Below are 15,545 nucleotides of genomic sequence, written 5' to 3'. Positions count from 1 at the left end.
TGTTGTTAATGGCCTATTGGTAGAAAATATGAGTTTGAATTATTAGTCGGATCCTAGAAACTTTAAATTAACAGGAATAAATGGTCAGTTTTAATTAATTTACCGTGAACAAAAAGATAATTTAATATACCATTACTATAACCATTATTATTATTATTATTATTATTATTATTATTATTATCATTATTGTCACTGATCAGACGTATGATTAAAGCATTCTCCAAAAATCTTTTAATTTGAGCGTTTTCATTGAGAAGGGCTCAGCTGTATGCCCCCCTTCCTTGTTTGTTTGACTGCCCCTGCATGCCTCCACCTCATACGAGAGACAAATCTGCTGGCAACAAGGTCGTCCGGAGCAAACTTTTCTTTCTGCACTCATTCGATCATCCCTGTAAGTTATGTCCAAAAGCCCGTTATTATCTGGTATTAATAGATGCAGCCCCAGGAAGACAAAATCAGCTATTGATAATTGCAAAGAGTCCACGGCGGCTACTGTATCGATCGGCTTGTCCTCCTCTCCCCTGCTACCGAGAGATAAGGAGACACACTCTTTAGAGCAATATAATTTCTTTTGACCTATCTGCTTGCTACAGACTTATGATGAATAGCCGGAGTGGCTGAAGTCCTTTATCACCAAAGTTACCCCCTTGATATATTATCGATTCTTTATAACTAGCTCGCCACACAAAAATCAAACTGTCCACTTGGCCATCATCATCATCAATATCATCACAAAGGCGGGAGGAATGAAGATCCTTTTTTTCTCTTTTACAATCTTCTCCGCGGGCCTAATCGTGAGTCTGCTGATGATGAAAGGAGAGGGGAAGTTGCCATTCAAGACGAGGTGCCATTTAATCTCGGGGTGGGCTACACGCACGCGCACGTCGAGCAGCGTAAAAGGAGCGTGAGAGGAGGGTGCATGGAGAACATGCGCTGGGGATGTAGATGATTTGGAAAAGCATGTTTGATTACATTTTTCCAAGAAGTAACGTGTCGTATAGGGTTTTATTTTGCGTAGTACACGCACCCAAATAAATAAATAAATAGATAAATAAATAAAAATAAAAAAGCAATAATAATTTGTGGTTTACACAGAAATCCATATTCCAAACCTTTAAGCAGACTGCAGCATAAACGGAGCCCCATCACGGAAGCTGCACTCCGGTAAGGTGGGGGTTGGAAAGTAGGATGGAGTAGTGGAAGGAGAGAGAGAGAGGGAGCAGAGGAAAACGTGTAATCACGCAAACAAACATTTTACCCATTTTCACCCGCTTTGGAAGCGTAGAGTCTGTTAAAACGCTCTGCTTTGGTTGTGCAGACCCTTGCTTTCCACCTGAAAATGCACCGGCACACTTCTCTTGAGTCGCCTCTTCTCTCTCCGGCGCAGCAGTTTGCGTCAGCTTGTCTCTCCTCCACCGAGGATACAGACCGAGGTGGGAGGCCCGGACAGTTAAGAAGACACCAAAGGTAAATGAAAGACTGTTTATTTTTATTATTTTTTTATGACCTCTGTCAGAAATTAGAGAACATAAAAGTTTGATGGCTCCATGTACGCGCTTGAGACGTATTCGCGCAACTAGTGCATGGCTCTTGCACACACACGCGCACACACGCAGCCACGCACACCTCCCCTCCCCCACTGTTGCAGCCTATAGCAGCTCCAGACAGTGCTGAGTCAACACCAGCACCAATCAGAGAGCAGAGTCAATTTTGGAATCAATATGACATATAGCTTCTTAGTTTCATCACTATATATACTGTATATATATATATATATATATATATATATGAAACCACCAGGCCAGGGGAAAAACAACCAATCAGAGATAGAATGCGGAGTAAAAAGCGGTACAAGTTTAACGTGTATCTGAATTCGGCACACCATGCTACGCCTCGCTGGGTGTTCCAACAGACTGAAGTTTGGTCGTTTTCTATTACATGACCCTGGCACACCTGGCAATTTGGAGACAAAAGGTAGACTAGACTTTCGACCAGGTAAATCTAATCGTAAATCTAAATTGTGGAGCTTGTGGTGAAACACAATTTTGGTGGATTAGATGCAGGCGCAGGCAGACAGATTCTGCGCTCCACTGATGTGTGTGGTGTATATCATTGTATTTCATTAAAAATTATGTCAGCATCCATCAAACCGTCTGAAATCATTGGAGAAATCAATCCACCCAATGCATTATTATTATTATTAATATTTTATTATTATTATTATTATTATTGTTTTTGTTGTTATCACCTTTAATATATATATATTGTGGCACAAGTAGTTTGTGTGTGTGTGTGTGTGTGTGTGTGTGTGTGTGTGTGTGTGTGTGTGTGTGCGTGTGTGCTGGGGGGCTTGTCACTCACAAAAGCACAATTGGGGGTTGAAGGTGGTCTCCAAGTGCCCACTTTGCAGTGCCCAACTTTACATCATCCACAAGTGGAAATCTTCTTCACTCCCTTATAAACATAATTTACGCACGGCGATCTCCTGTATGGATTCCATCGAGTCCGTTATGCTTCCGTCATGTCGGCCACACGCCTCACGACTCACGTGCTCTGAATTTCAAAGGGAAACCACTTGGGTTGACTGAGAGTGAAGACCACAGTTTCCCACAAAGTGCAAACACTCATCTACCAAAATGCCAAAAGAAAGAAGAAAACGCCATCCATGCGCACAGTTTAACTTGACTTCGTGCTACACTCAGCATAAAAATAAAGCCCCTAAATGTTATCTAGTTTAAGTTTTGTTTTCTTTGAGGTTGTGGGAGTGGGCCGCTATATGAGTGCCCGCGTGTGTGACAAATAATTGCCACATCTTCTGTCTCTGATTGGTTGTTTTTTATCGGGTGCAGCAGTTTCTTGTACATCAAAGTAGAGGAATAAGATGCAACAAGAGACAGCTGCTTTTTTCTTTTTTTTTAACAGATCAGATTTATTTACTGTCACAATTAGAAATTTTTCCAACTTTTAAGTGTTATATTTCAAACAGAAGAATGATTTAATAGAAAACTAGCGTAATTATGTGTAAATAAGCAAATACATATGTCTGATAGTGTAGTAAAATCATTTGTGTGTGTCTGTCAAGTGGCGTAGAACTGTTAGCCTTTCAAACAGCTGACTGTGCTTGACCTCAAACTGTCATTTTGTCATTGGTCAATGGGGCAATAAAGATTGAGCTATATAAACTTTGCCTGGTAACAAGTTCTAATTCTGTAGGTCTACATGAATGTTCCTAGATCACTAAATTGGGTTTAATTAGGGATAGCAGGCAATTAAAATGTTTTAATCGTAATTAATCACGACCTCAATCGTTAACTTACGATTAATCACAAATTTTATATCTGTTCTAAATCTAATTGTAAATAAAATGTACAATAAAAAAATATATTCTAAGTTTTCATACTCTTGTAATATAGAAGTGGAAAAAATGTTAAACTAATAGAAATATGACTGCATCTTTTAGTCATTGATACAGTAATTTCATAAAAATTCATAAAATTAAATTAAAATTAAAAAGATGTACTGTACAATAAAAAACGAGTGTGATATTGATTTGTGTTGGTCATTTTTCTGTCAGTAGATGGTGAGTACATTTTTCTTTAGAGCTATCTAATCTTTAACATGAAGTAACTTTTTTAAATTGTAAAACACAACTTGACTTATTATTATATTTATTACTGCAAAATTTAGATAGGTACGTGTCTGCTGCGTTCCGACTAATTCCCCCAATATAGGTTTTCCATGTAAGGGCCGGTCATTAATCGTGCGTTAAAAAAAATAGTGGCGTTAAAGGAACTTTAAATTAACTTAAAATAAACACACTAATTTTGACATGACTAGTTTTAACATTTGGAGTAAAATAATTAAATGGACATTGAATACATTTAAATATCATTTACCAGTCCAAGGCATACCCTGCCAAGGTACGAAAAGGATAGTTGGAAAATTATAATAATACATTTTGGATTTATACCAATACTAAATTGGAAGGAAAACAAGCACATTATGCAGTAAGTTTTCTGTACTTTTTCTGGTCTGTAGCCTTCTTCAGAGGTTGGTGTTCTTCCCTTTCTCATATATAAAGAAGTCAAAGTTCTTCATGTTTAAAAGTGTTTTAACTTACAGTATTATTTGTACAGATGAAACCCTTGTCTTTATAAAGATTATAGTGTGCTGTTTGTGACATAAAGGAACAGAAAACATAGTCACCAGTGCTTACGTACTGCGCATAGTGGACATGATGAACTAGTTCTACTTTACGAGTTGTATCAGTTGCCCTTAAGGTTGTGTGTGGTCTTTAAAGATGCAAAGGATGTGTCAAAGATCAGGAGGTGTAATATCATCTGCTCGTGTCTCCTCCGTGAACATTGGATTTCGGACACATTTATTATTTCAGTGGAAATAAAAGGTGACGGATAGCTCCCACCTTGAGATGAGCAAAATTTGATCTGACTGGTCCAATCTGAACTAATTGAAATGAATTGAATCAACCTATTTCTTCTGCTACTGTAATTAAATTAGAAGCTGGAGCGTAATTGGACATCGAGTTGGCACTCGAGAGGCGATGACAAAATCCTCATTGTTGCCACCAAAGGCCCGAGTGTCAAATTTAGTGTGAAATGCAGTGCACCAAATGCTGCCTGACACACTGACAAGCCTGCTACTTAGCAATAAGGTGATCATCCGGACCATCTCAAATTCTGTAATGATCTCTAAATAAGCTGTCAGCATCAAGCACTCAGTACCAACTCACAGCAGCATTTATCTTTTGTGTACTTGCATATTCATTTTTTTTAAATGGGGGGCGGGGGGGGGGGGGGCATTTACGACGAGAAGAGGAAAAACTATGGATGACCAATACTGCCAAAATTAAAAGTAGATAAATGACCAAATAAATGAATAATAGTGAAGAAAAAAAAACATTAAAAAATATAATTCAAAAGTTAAATACAAAAAAATAATATAAATGGAAATCAAAGCAATAATATATATATATATATATATATATATATATATATATATATCCCTAAATAAATAAATACAAATATATATATAAATAAATACAAAATTAAATACATGAATATAATTAAATATCAATCAATAAATAAAAATGCTCTGCTCTCACATTTGTTTATTTTTTTTTGCTGTGGAGCCCAACCCAAGACAAGCTCATTTGAATGACATTTCAACCTGACAGAGTGTCCGTTTTAATTTTCCCTTTTATTAATTCATTTATTTATTTAGTCATTTATTTATTTATAATTTTGGCAGTTTTGGTTCTCCAAACAAAACTGGCTTTTGACGGGAGGGAGGGACTGAACCAATTGGCTACCTGCACTACTGATATGCTCAAAATATAATGAACTCATTTGTAGGCCCATAGAATAGTTATGACAATTTAATGCTTGAATGGGGTATTCTTTATATTAGATAGATCTGCAACATGGGAAAGGAAAGTGTTTTACTACTCCAAGGCCTCGGTCATCTGCAGCTTTAATGCCATTTCCAAGAGCAATGAGAAAAAAAGGACTAAAGCCACACTGATGACACTTAATCTCATTGGAATTCCTTGTCAGGTTTGACCTTGGAAAGATGTTCGGAACTAGACAAGTGACTTAGTATGTTTCCATAGTTGTGTGTGTTGAGGGAGTGTTGCCTACCTGTGTCTACCTGCAATTATGTGATTGGACGAATATATATGTATGTTGCAAAAGCTTCAGGTTGAACATACAGTATATGCACATACATGCGTATGCAAAAGCCTCTGTGTGTATTGTGTATGTTCTTGAAAGCAGTTCAAAGAGTGGACTGCTGGCTTCTGTGGCCCTCTGATACTGTATGTGTCTGTTCAATAGAAGCCTTTGCATTTTTAAACAGCATCAGTTACTTTATACTGTCATTGTTTTTGGCACCGTTTGCCTTTCTTAATCCCAGTAAGTGCATAGCTCAGTGACAGTGTTGAACTCTGCTTGTGTAAGTGTAAGGATGCCGGGCATGCATTATATGATCGGTGTGCTGAATCTTGGAAATGTAAGATTCTTGTGATGGTTTAAACAGTTGCTCCTACTGAAAAGCCTAATTGTTTGTATTGTTACTGTGTCTGTCAGAATGGGCAAGATGGGGAGCAGTTGTTCATGATGCATGTTTGTGTAAGTGTTGTGTGATGTGTTTGGCACCTGCGTATACTGAAGAACTTAATTTATAATAATGCTTTGCATATATTCTCAAAGCTGAATATTTTGGGGTCTTATTTCATCTCACCAGCTTGATCATACTTGTATAACCTATTGAGATTCAATGTAAAAGCTATATTTTTGCATTGTGTAGTTCTGTGAATATACAATATGTTTTTGCACTTTTGTGCAGCTAAAATTACAAACATGAACATGATGAATATGAAAAAAAAGCTGAATCAAATGTTCGCAGAATTTTATAGTGGCTTAAACTTTCTTAATTTTTAAAAAATCCAGTACAGTCTGTTTGTTGAGTACAGCTAAATTGTATTTACCTTGAAATACATTTGCATTAAACACATTTGCATTCAATCTTTTACAGTGGTGTCAAAGTCTGGTCCTCGAGGGCCATGTTTTAGAGGTTTCCCACGTTCAACATAGCAGATTTATATTTAAGATCACCAGCAAGCTCTGCAGGGGCCTGATAATGATCCTGATCATTGAATCAGGTGTGTTGGAGTAGAGAAACCTTGAAAACATGCAGGACTCAGGCCCTCGAGGACCGAATCTTGACACACGTGTTTTAAAACCATTTGTTTTCAAACATTTTTTAGATACAAGTTTTATTTAACTTCCTCATGCATTACATTATATTTGTATCATAATTGAAGTTCAGTTTCCCACGCTATATTTAAGTGTTGTGTTAATGTCTGTCCTGTACATAATGTCATTTAGTAATATCAAATATACTGTTACTGGAATAAAACCTCTGCCTTGTTTCTGATGAAGGTAAACTCTCATGAAAGTTAAGACCTGATTTCAAAGTAGCATTTCAAATTAAAACTATACCTGTTACCAGTGTGATTTTTATTTTGTTTAATTTTTGGACCATGTCTTAACGCTGGCACAATTGGTCTAACGTGATTATGGTGAATTTGACTGGCGTATGGGCAGACAGATGAGCATGCATGTGGATGTCATTATAGATCATAAAGATGTTAACAGCAAACCCTCTAAATCAGGGGTGTCCAAACTAAGGCCCGGGGGCCATTTGCAAATGCTACATTTGCTACAATAATTTGCTACTAATAAAATTGTTTTATTTACTATAGTACTTTTCTAAATATGTAAAAAATGCAAATAATCAAACCAGTAAAATCATTTCTCTTCATAACACTCTAGTGAATAAAAGGCAATTAATTTTTGCATGCAAAACTGGTTTCCTCCACTTTTTGCTCCGTGTCAAGGTACAAAAAAAAAGAAAATGACTGATTCTCAAGTAACTGCAGAATGCTCCTGTTTTGGTTCTCAATCTAGAATTCAGATTCTGTTTAGTGCAGGGGCTGATATACAGGCTTTTCTATATCTCAAACAATTTTTCAGACTTTTGAAAATGTATACTTTTTTTTCTTAATCTTATGAAATAGAGCATCCTTTTACATTTCTAACAAAATGTTCAGGGAGCTCCCAAGGTAATCACTACATCTTAAAAAGTTAAATGTAAACGTAAACAAGTACATTCATAGCTTTCTAGAGTTTAAAACAGTAAATATTTTTTCCCCAAATTAAAAAAATCTAACATTTTTAACTTTCACATTACTTTGTTTTAATGTCAAACAAAAACAAAAGGTTCAGAAGGTTCCCAGGGTCAGCATCATTTCTTATTTTGTTAACTGAAAATTTAAATAAATAGTACCCTGAGATTAAAATAGTTTTAGATTTACCTTTTATCGTCCGTCAGATAAAAAAAAAAAAAGGCCGATACCGATATTCGTCAAAATGCCCAATAGGGTCTATCCCAAGTTTGAGCAATAAACATAACTACATGCATTAAAGTATAGCATTTGATAAATGTTTATGTATGACATCCAGTATATTTGTTCACTTCAAAATATTGGGGTCATTTTTTTGCCATTTTATATTATGCAAGAATACTAGTTAGAAAAATAGCAGGATGAGAGTATGCAGTGGATCCCAAAAATGTTAAAGGCGTCCTCATAACATTAAGTGTCGAAAAAATTAACATATAACAGTCCATCCATCCATTTTCTTTACCGCTTGTCCTCACAAGGGTCGCGGGGGTGCGCTGGAGCCTATTCCAGCTGGCTTCGGGCAGTAGGCGGGGTACATCCTGAACTGGTTGCCAGCCAATGGCAAAACACGATTGGCTACATATAACAACATATAACAGGTGCTCTTTAAATGTTGATAAAAAAAAAGTTTTTAATTAAGCAATTAATCGTGATTAATCAAAATTCTAAGATGTAATCAATCTGATTTAAAAAATTATATCGTTTGACAGCTATAATACATATTAAAATGTAATGCATTAGTAAATGCATCACACCATATTATAGCAATTACCAAATACCATGCAAATATGCCCGTCATGTGTTTATATTTAGAATATGACTTCACTGGACGCTTAGTAAGTGCTATGATATTCTGGTAATGTCATGGATGGCAGCATTGGAAAAAAGTCTGAGAAAAGTGAAGGTAACAGGTGTTTCATCTTAATGCATGATAATAATTATGGTTGTTATAACTATTACTGTTGACAGAAGCCTTCTCATCTCAAGCAGAAATTATTGCTTCTTCGTCATTACCCCTACAGTGAGTTTTTTTGGTAACCAATCAAGCAATCAATGCTACCCATGATGTGTTTTGCCTTGTTAATGTCTTACGTCGCTTCCAGTCTGTTGTGTGTTTTGGAGCAGCGCCAAATAGCCAAAGAAGAGCACCTACACGTGGTAATTGTGACACAGGAGCCTGTGATTGCCAGTATCTTTCACTTTGAGCGGCCCGACTCCCTATTCGCTTGCGCCGACATCCTGATTACAAATCATCTTATTGATTTGATGAGTGCAAGATGTTTGCTAATAACTGTTCTCATGCCATCTGTTAATCTTTGTTGTGATTAAAGAGGTAATCCCAGAAGCCATTATTCCCAGTGACAAGAGTAGTATCGTTCTGGCTGGGTCGGGGCTGGAAGGGGGCTCAAGGGGTAGAAATACCAAGGATATCAGTGATCTCCGAATACAATCTACTGCACCCAAACATAACAAGCGCAATTAAAAAGCAAAAAAAAAAGCAACACAAAACAAACAAAGAGAAAGAATTACACCCCTTGCTAAAAATCAATTGCTCTGTATAATCACACAAAATGATTTTTCTTAAATATGATAATAAATCACAGGCTGGATCAATAGCCTGTGGACCGACTGCTATGCCCTGATAACGTATCGATCAATATTTAGTATTTTAATTAATACCTCAGCGGAGTATCGAGCCTCTTAACAATGAGTGAAATATAATCCGAGATAAAAATGAAGCAAAATAAAGGCAATGTAGTTCTGTTAGAATTCCACAGCTGTTCCTCATATCTGTCATTGATCAGTCAATATCTTAGGTGTGATTAAAGACCCTTTCAAAATGAAGCTCACTCGTGTGTGTGTTTGTGGACGAGTGTCTGTTCCTGTGTGTTTACATGGCAACACACTCATCGATCATGTGTAATAGCGTCAGAACCAACTGCTGTAAACTGGCCATGTAAAAGTCATGTGCCAGCTGGTTATAAACTAGAAGAATTACAACAAAGGAATTTTATGCCCAACAATGTTCTCGGGTTTGTTTTGCCTCTCATCTGATTGTTTATCTGAAGTTTAAGTAGACTAATCCTAATCTTCACACTTGTGTTTAAAGGTTGCTCGCCTGTACTGTTGCTCGTCTTTCGGCGGTTTATGGCTGCTTCCCTGAACTGCTCGGCACCATATTGTAAAGACCTGCAATTAATTGGCCGCTGTGTAACTCTGACAGAAACACTTAGGCAAATAGTTCCAGAGTGATGCTTTTAAGTCAATGCATTCCGAAAATGCACGCGATGGCCCATCTGTAATCTTTTCTTAAGGTTTTAAACCTGAGACTGCCAACTGTTTTCCAATTGGATTGACTCTTGCCCTTTGTAATTAGAATCCTTTTGGTTTCTTTCCAATGCGATTAAAATATATACATATTGAAACAGACAAGCATAGTTTGGTCAATGGCTATCTATCTATCTATCTATCTATCTATCTTGGTTATACTTGCTTTAAGGTCGGAACATAATGGAACAGACTGCCCGTGTTACGGATGATTTTAAATGTCTCAAGGCTGTCTGGGTGTCTTACCCAGGTCAATGGCATATTAGGGCACACCATGGTCCAGCCCAGGTGGTGAGTTTCTTATAAGCTGATCCATGACACATGAACGCATGCATATACACACACTCACGCACAACACACGCAAGCACGCACACACACACACACACGCGCGCACACAGTATCAATTGGTATTTTAACAACACAGTACTGTATATTCGGTGCAGCATACAGTATATGAAGCAACATGAACTGCGTCACTGTCATCTTCATCTTAGACTGCTTTGCATTAAGTTGCATATTGTCTCTGTCATTGGCATGGCAACCCTGATCACCTACTTTAGTGGGCCAAGACTTGGGCTCTATTTTTGTGTCCAGTGTAAGTCAACGTGCAGTGTCATTTGCGCAGGGGCAGGCTAGACTAAGTTTTGGTATTTTCTAAGGATGGGCGAGTACCATTTGCAGGTATCGGGCCGATACCAGGACACATTTCATGGGGTTAGCACTCGCGACGGATATCGATACTGGTATCGACCCACGCTCGTGTGTACGATTTTCGGTCAGGAACTAAAGGCTGAAATGGTTATTTTGCATTTATTGACCTTCCGTTAAGAGAGCACATAAGTCTTCAGTTGTACTCAACAATTTAATTAGCTCTGAAGTATAGATAGATCTTTGTATATTATATAGTATATTGTCATTGACTACTGCACTGGTATGAGATGAATGACCAATGGAGAACGTGAAACAGGAAACGGAAATACAGGGCAGCCTTTCAAACTAAAAGCATGGATTTCGAAACAAGATATAATTAAACATCACACACATCAGAATTCTTAACATGGTAGATTTTACTAAATTACTTGAAGCACTATTGTATTGAATTTAATTATTTGTACTTCACTATATTCCTTAAAAAGAAGTTGGACAACCACATATTTTGATCAGGACTTTTTCCCCCCCTGGCCACTGGATTATTTGTTTCATTTTATTTATAAAAAAATTTAAATTAATTTTATTGTGTGTTCTATGCAAATGACTTTTATGAGCTAATTGAAAAAATATAATTGCCATTAATTTCAAGCAATTTGAAGGAAATTTGTTGTATTATTGGGATGTATAGGTCTTTAAAAAAAATTATCTGTCATTTTTATGGGGGGGAATTTTATGTAACATAAGTACTAATGGTATCGGCACTTGGTATTGGTATCGGTGAGTAGTGAAGATTTGAGTATCGGTATCATATTGGTCTAAAAAAAAAAGTGTTATTGAACATCCCTAGTATTTCCATAACCCGTTCAAGCCGATGCAGTGTGGCACATTTCAAATGTGTTTTGCTGCGCTGTGGGTATAAACACAGCCGACTTGTTTTGCCGTCAATCGAAGTGACTCCTTTCATTTCCTTTAAATGCTGCACAGACCTCCATGTTGGATGATGTTAATTTGACTATAGGGAGATCGCAGACCTGTGAAGTCTACAAAAGTATGAATTCTATACTGTACATTCTGTTGTAGGTATTTGTCAGTTAATTGTCCACCCATACATATTCTGTACCAGTATTTTCCTCATTAGCATCACAGGTGAGCTGGACTCTATCCTCGCTGACACAGGGCAAGGGTTACACCATGGACCGGATGCCGGACAATGACAAAGGGCACATATACGGTAGATAAACAACCAATCTTACTCATGCCTATGGACAATTTATGGACATGCATGCTTTTGAAATGTGGTGGAAAGCCGGAACCAAAATAACACAGGAAGGTCGCACCCGAGATTGGAACCCTCAACCTCAGAGCCATGATGCCAAAATATTAACCACCTCACAATCCACTGCAATCAGTAAACTAGTGTATTTAAATTGTTCATTTATTATTATTTTTTTTATTATTATTTGCTTTTCAATACTTATTTTGTAATATATTATAAAGTAATAACCTTAGAAAAACATATTCTTATAATTTCAACAATTCCTTCCTCATCACATTGCCATCACCAAAATGCAGTTGTTTGTGTTGAGTCAATGTATCACATCCACTTTATGGTACTGCTCACACACCACAAATCTGGATTTCAGATGCCAATCCCAATTAATCCCTGAGGTTAAAGAAGTGCCAAGAGGCCCGGTGTGGGGCTGGCAAGGGCTGTTTTAGCTGAGTGGGTCATCTGCTGCTGGAATTACTGTAATTGAATTAATGTGTGTGAGGTTGGGCACGCGATAGGTGAAGACCTCATCAATGATCCAGTCCACGAGAAACTCAGGGAAAGGTTTATACCAGTTACAAAGATGTATACACACACACACACACACACACACACATATATATATATATATATATATATATATATATATATATATAATACCAAATTAATCGCCCAATTTATGTCTCAAATTATATCTAAATTTATAATAAAGTGTACAATATTCTTTCCTTATTTTTCATGCTCTTGTTAACATAAAAGTGGGAAGAAATTTTGCATTTGCATTTTTTAAGTCATTGAATCTGTCATTTCATAACAATTCATAAAACATTTTAAATTAAAAATAGTTGCTGTACTGTAAAAAAAAAAACAGAGTGTGACACTACATGTCACTACATGGCATAATTGCGTTTGTAAAACAATGGTGACAGATCAGTGCATTTTTCTTTCCATATTAAGAACTGACTATTTTTTATTATGAAGTAACTTGTAAAATTCAGCACATTTATAAAAACTGTAAAATACAACTTGACCCAAGTCCCCACAAATATATGCATTGTTATTTAATTCGTTACTGCTAAATTGTGTTAAAGTGACTCCTTTGCACAACGTTGAATGCTTTTACTTTGTTAAAACATAAAAGATCTTTTCATATTAACAGCCATTTAATTTTTAACATGAAGTAACTTGCAAACTTCTGCACATTTTTAAAATTGTAAAATACAACTTGACGCCAGTCCCCACAAATATATGCATTATTATTTAATTTATTACTGCTAAATTGTGTTATAGTGACTCCTTTGAACGATGTTGAATGCTTTTATTTTGTTAAATTCTCGGATGCGCATTGATATTAAAGTGATGCATCTTTACTGCAAGCAAATAACCAATTATATGTGTATATATATATATATATATATATATAATTGGTTGTTTGGTGGAGGATGATGGACAGTTGTGGCGACAGACTTGTTAGTTTATATAGGCGACTGTAATTTTTTTGATCGCCTAAATTGACTCTATTCAGAATTGTAGCTCTCTCGGCATTACACTTTTATCAAGCCCTGTGAGCCCGTATTGATTTTTTTATTTTCTTCTCAGGATAAGAAGACAGAGAGTTAGGGAGCTCTGGTGAATGGAGAACTTCCTTCAGATTGTTGCTATTCTCCAGCTTATTGCATCCTGTCGTTTGCACTTTCAGATGATGTCCAGTACGCCGCCGCTGCTGCAGCCAATAAACGAGGTGACTAACAATAGAGGAGAGGCAGGGCTGAAAGGGGGAGACAGGATAACCACCACTGCGTGCACACAAAATTAAAAGGGAGAAATATTACAAGTTGCTTTTGTTATGCAGCAGCAGGAATACCAAGAAATGAATTTAACTGTTTAACCACACTTCAGTAGTTTGAGTTTATCATTATTTGATTGACGCAATCACGTTGTTAATGTATTTTCAAATTGCTCAAACAATATGAGCCAATTTTATATCACAGCTTGTGTTAATTAACCTATATGAAATCAGACACTAAGATACACTGTGATGTATTTTAATTTTTATTTATTTTTAATAAAAGAAGGCTTGCAATCTGGCTTGTTTTCAGTTTGTGATGAATTATTTGTCACATTCTCTGTCCCACCATGTATTTGACAAGAGTTACCATGACGAGATGGAAGACAAAAGTACCATTTTAACATTTTGGAATGTGCTTGTTGAGAATGTGTCCCTCTCCCCCATTGTATGTGTTACCCTGAGCCAAATTAATAATTACCTTTACCCTTAGGAAATCCAATCAAAAATTTAATGAAACGGGACAATGGTTTTGTGTCATTGCTTTTTGATAATGTGTAAAAGACAAATTGTTGTTGTATTAAATAACAGCTTTTTGCCCTTCTTTTTTGCGCGATAGAGTTTCAGATCATTACCATAACATGTGTTTTTGAATGTAGATCAGGGAAGAAAGATGAGTGACAATTTGATAAAATGATCTCTTTCAACCACTAATTAAAATTGAATAGCCACGGTGATACAAAACCGCATACTTTTTCAGGGTGAGGCTGTTTTGATACTTTTCTTCAATCGGTTGCTCCCTTTTGTTTTATTTGTATTTTTCTCTGTTGTCCCTCTTGATGTGAGAAATGAAGAGAAAATACAGGCACTCGAAATCTCCTCACCCAAGGTGTTTCTTTTTGTTCTCTCCTTCGCTCTCTCTCTTTAAAATAAAATCTCTTCTATCATTAATTAAAAACTAAAAACTAAATCAATTTAAACTGTGTCAATGCAGATAACAGTAATTTACCATGAACAAATAGAACAAAAAAGTTGAACTCTTCAAATTATACAACATACCCTCTTAATTTATCTTAATCTTAACTCTTTCACTGCCACTGACGTTTAAAGACGTCAAGTAAAAACCTACGCTTCACTGCCAATGACGTCAAAAGACGTCATCCAATGATTTTTTTTTTTTTTTTTGAAACGGGTAGAGGAAACCCTTCCGCATGTCTGATGAAAGTTTCAAGTCTGTCTGTTGTGCCTAAGGACTATTTTTGGCCCCTAGAGGGCAGCGATGACTCTCTTTTGACAAGATCGGGTGGGCGTCAGTAGAGGCGGAGCTAGAGCGTCGAGCAGGAGATGAGAATGGAAGACAAAGGAAAAATGGCGGCCGGTCGCGAGGAGCTCACACCCGAGACGTTTTTTTCAAAGACCAAAAGCATCGCTGAAAAAGCACATTGTTGACGATGATCATCATAGATGATGAAGATGAGGGTGACTCCGTGGTTGGAAAGCATTGACGCGGCAGTAGAAGACGTTAGATGGAGCTAGATGGAGGAGGGAACGGGCAATGGCGAGCGTTTGCAAGCAGCTCTACACTTACAAGACGAAAGGCATCGACCAACGCTAAAATAGTGCATTGATGACGACGGTGATTATCCTCGATGATGATGAAGGTGAATCCGAGCTTGACGCCGAAATTGGAACCGCTGACGCGGCGGCTATTACGGTGTCGTAACGCGGAGCGCAACCGAGCACGCACA

General features: G+C 36.9%; 1 long non-coding RNA gene across 1 annotated transcript; it reads left to right on the top strand.

The window, feature by feature from the left end:
• The first annotated feature begins 1,263 nt into the window (after positions 1-1,263).
• On the top strand, positions 1,264-14,082 carry LOC144058256 (uncharacterized). The gene is made up of 3 exons (XR_013295408.1): positions 1,264-1,467; positions 11,880-11,972; positions 13,711-14,082. It is a non-coding gene; the product is annotated as an uncharacterized LOC144058256 (long non-coding RNA).
• Positions 14,083-15,545: the final 1,463 nt, after the last annotated feature.

This window comes from Vanacampus margaritifer, chromosome 9, assembly GCF_051991255.1.
Source record: "Vanacampus margaritifer isolate UIUO_Vmar chromosome 9, RoL_Vmar_1.0, whole genome shotgun sequence".
NCBI classification, from domain to species: Eukaryota; Metazoa; Chordata; class Actinopteri; order Syngnathiformes; family Syngnathidae; genus Vanacampus; species Vanacampus margaritifer.
Note: the sequence above shows the minus strand (reverse complement) of the source record. Positions and strands in the feature narration are given on the sequence as shown.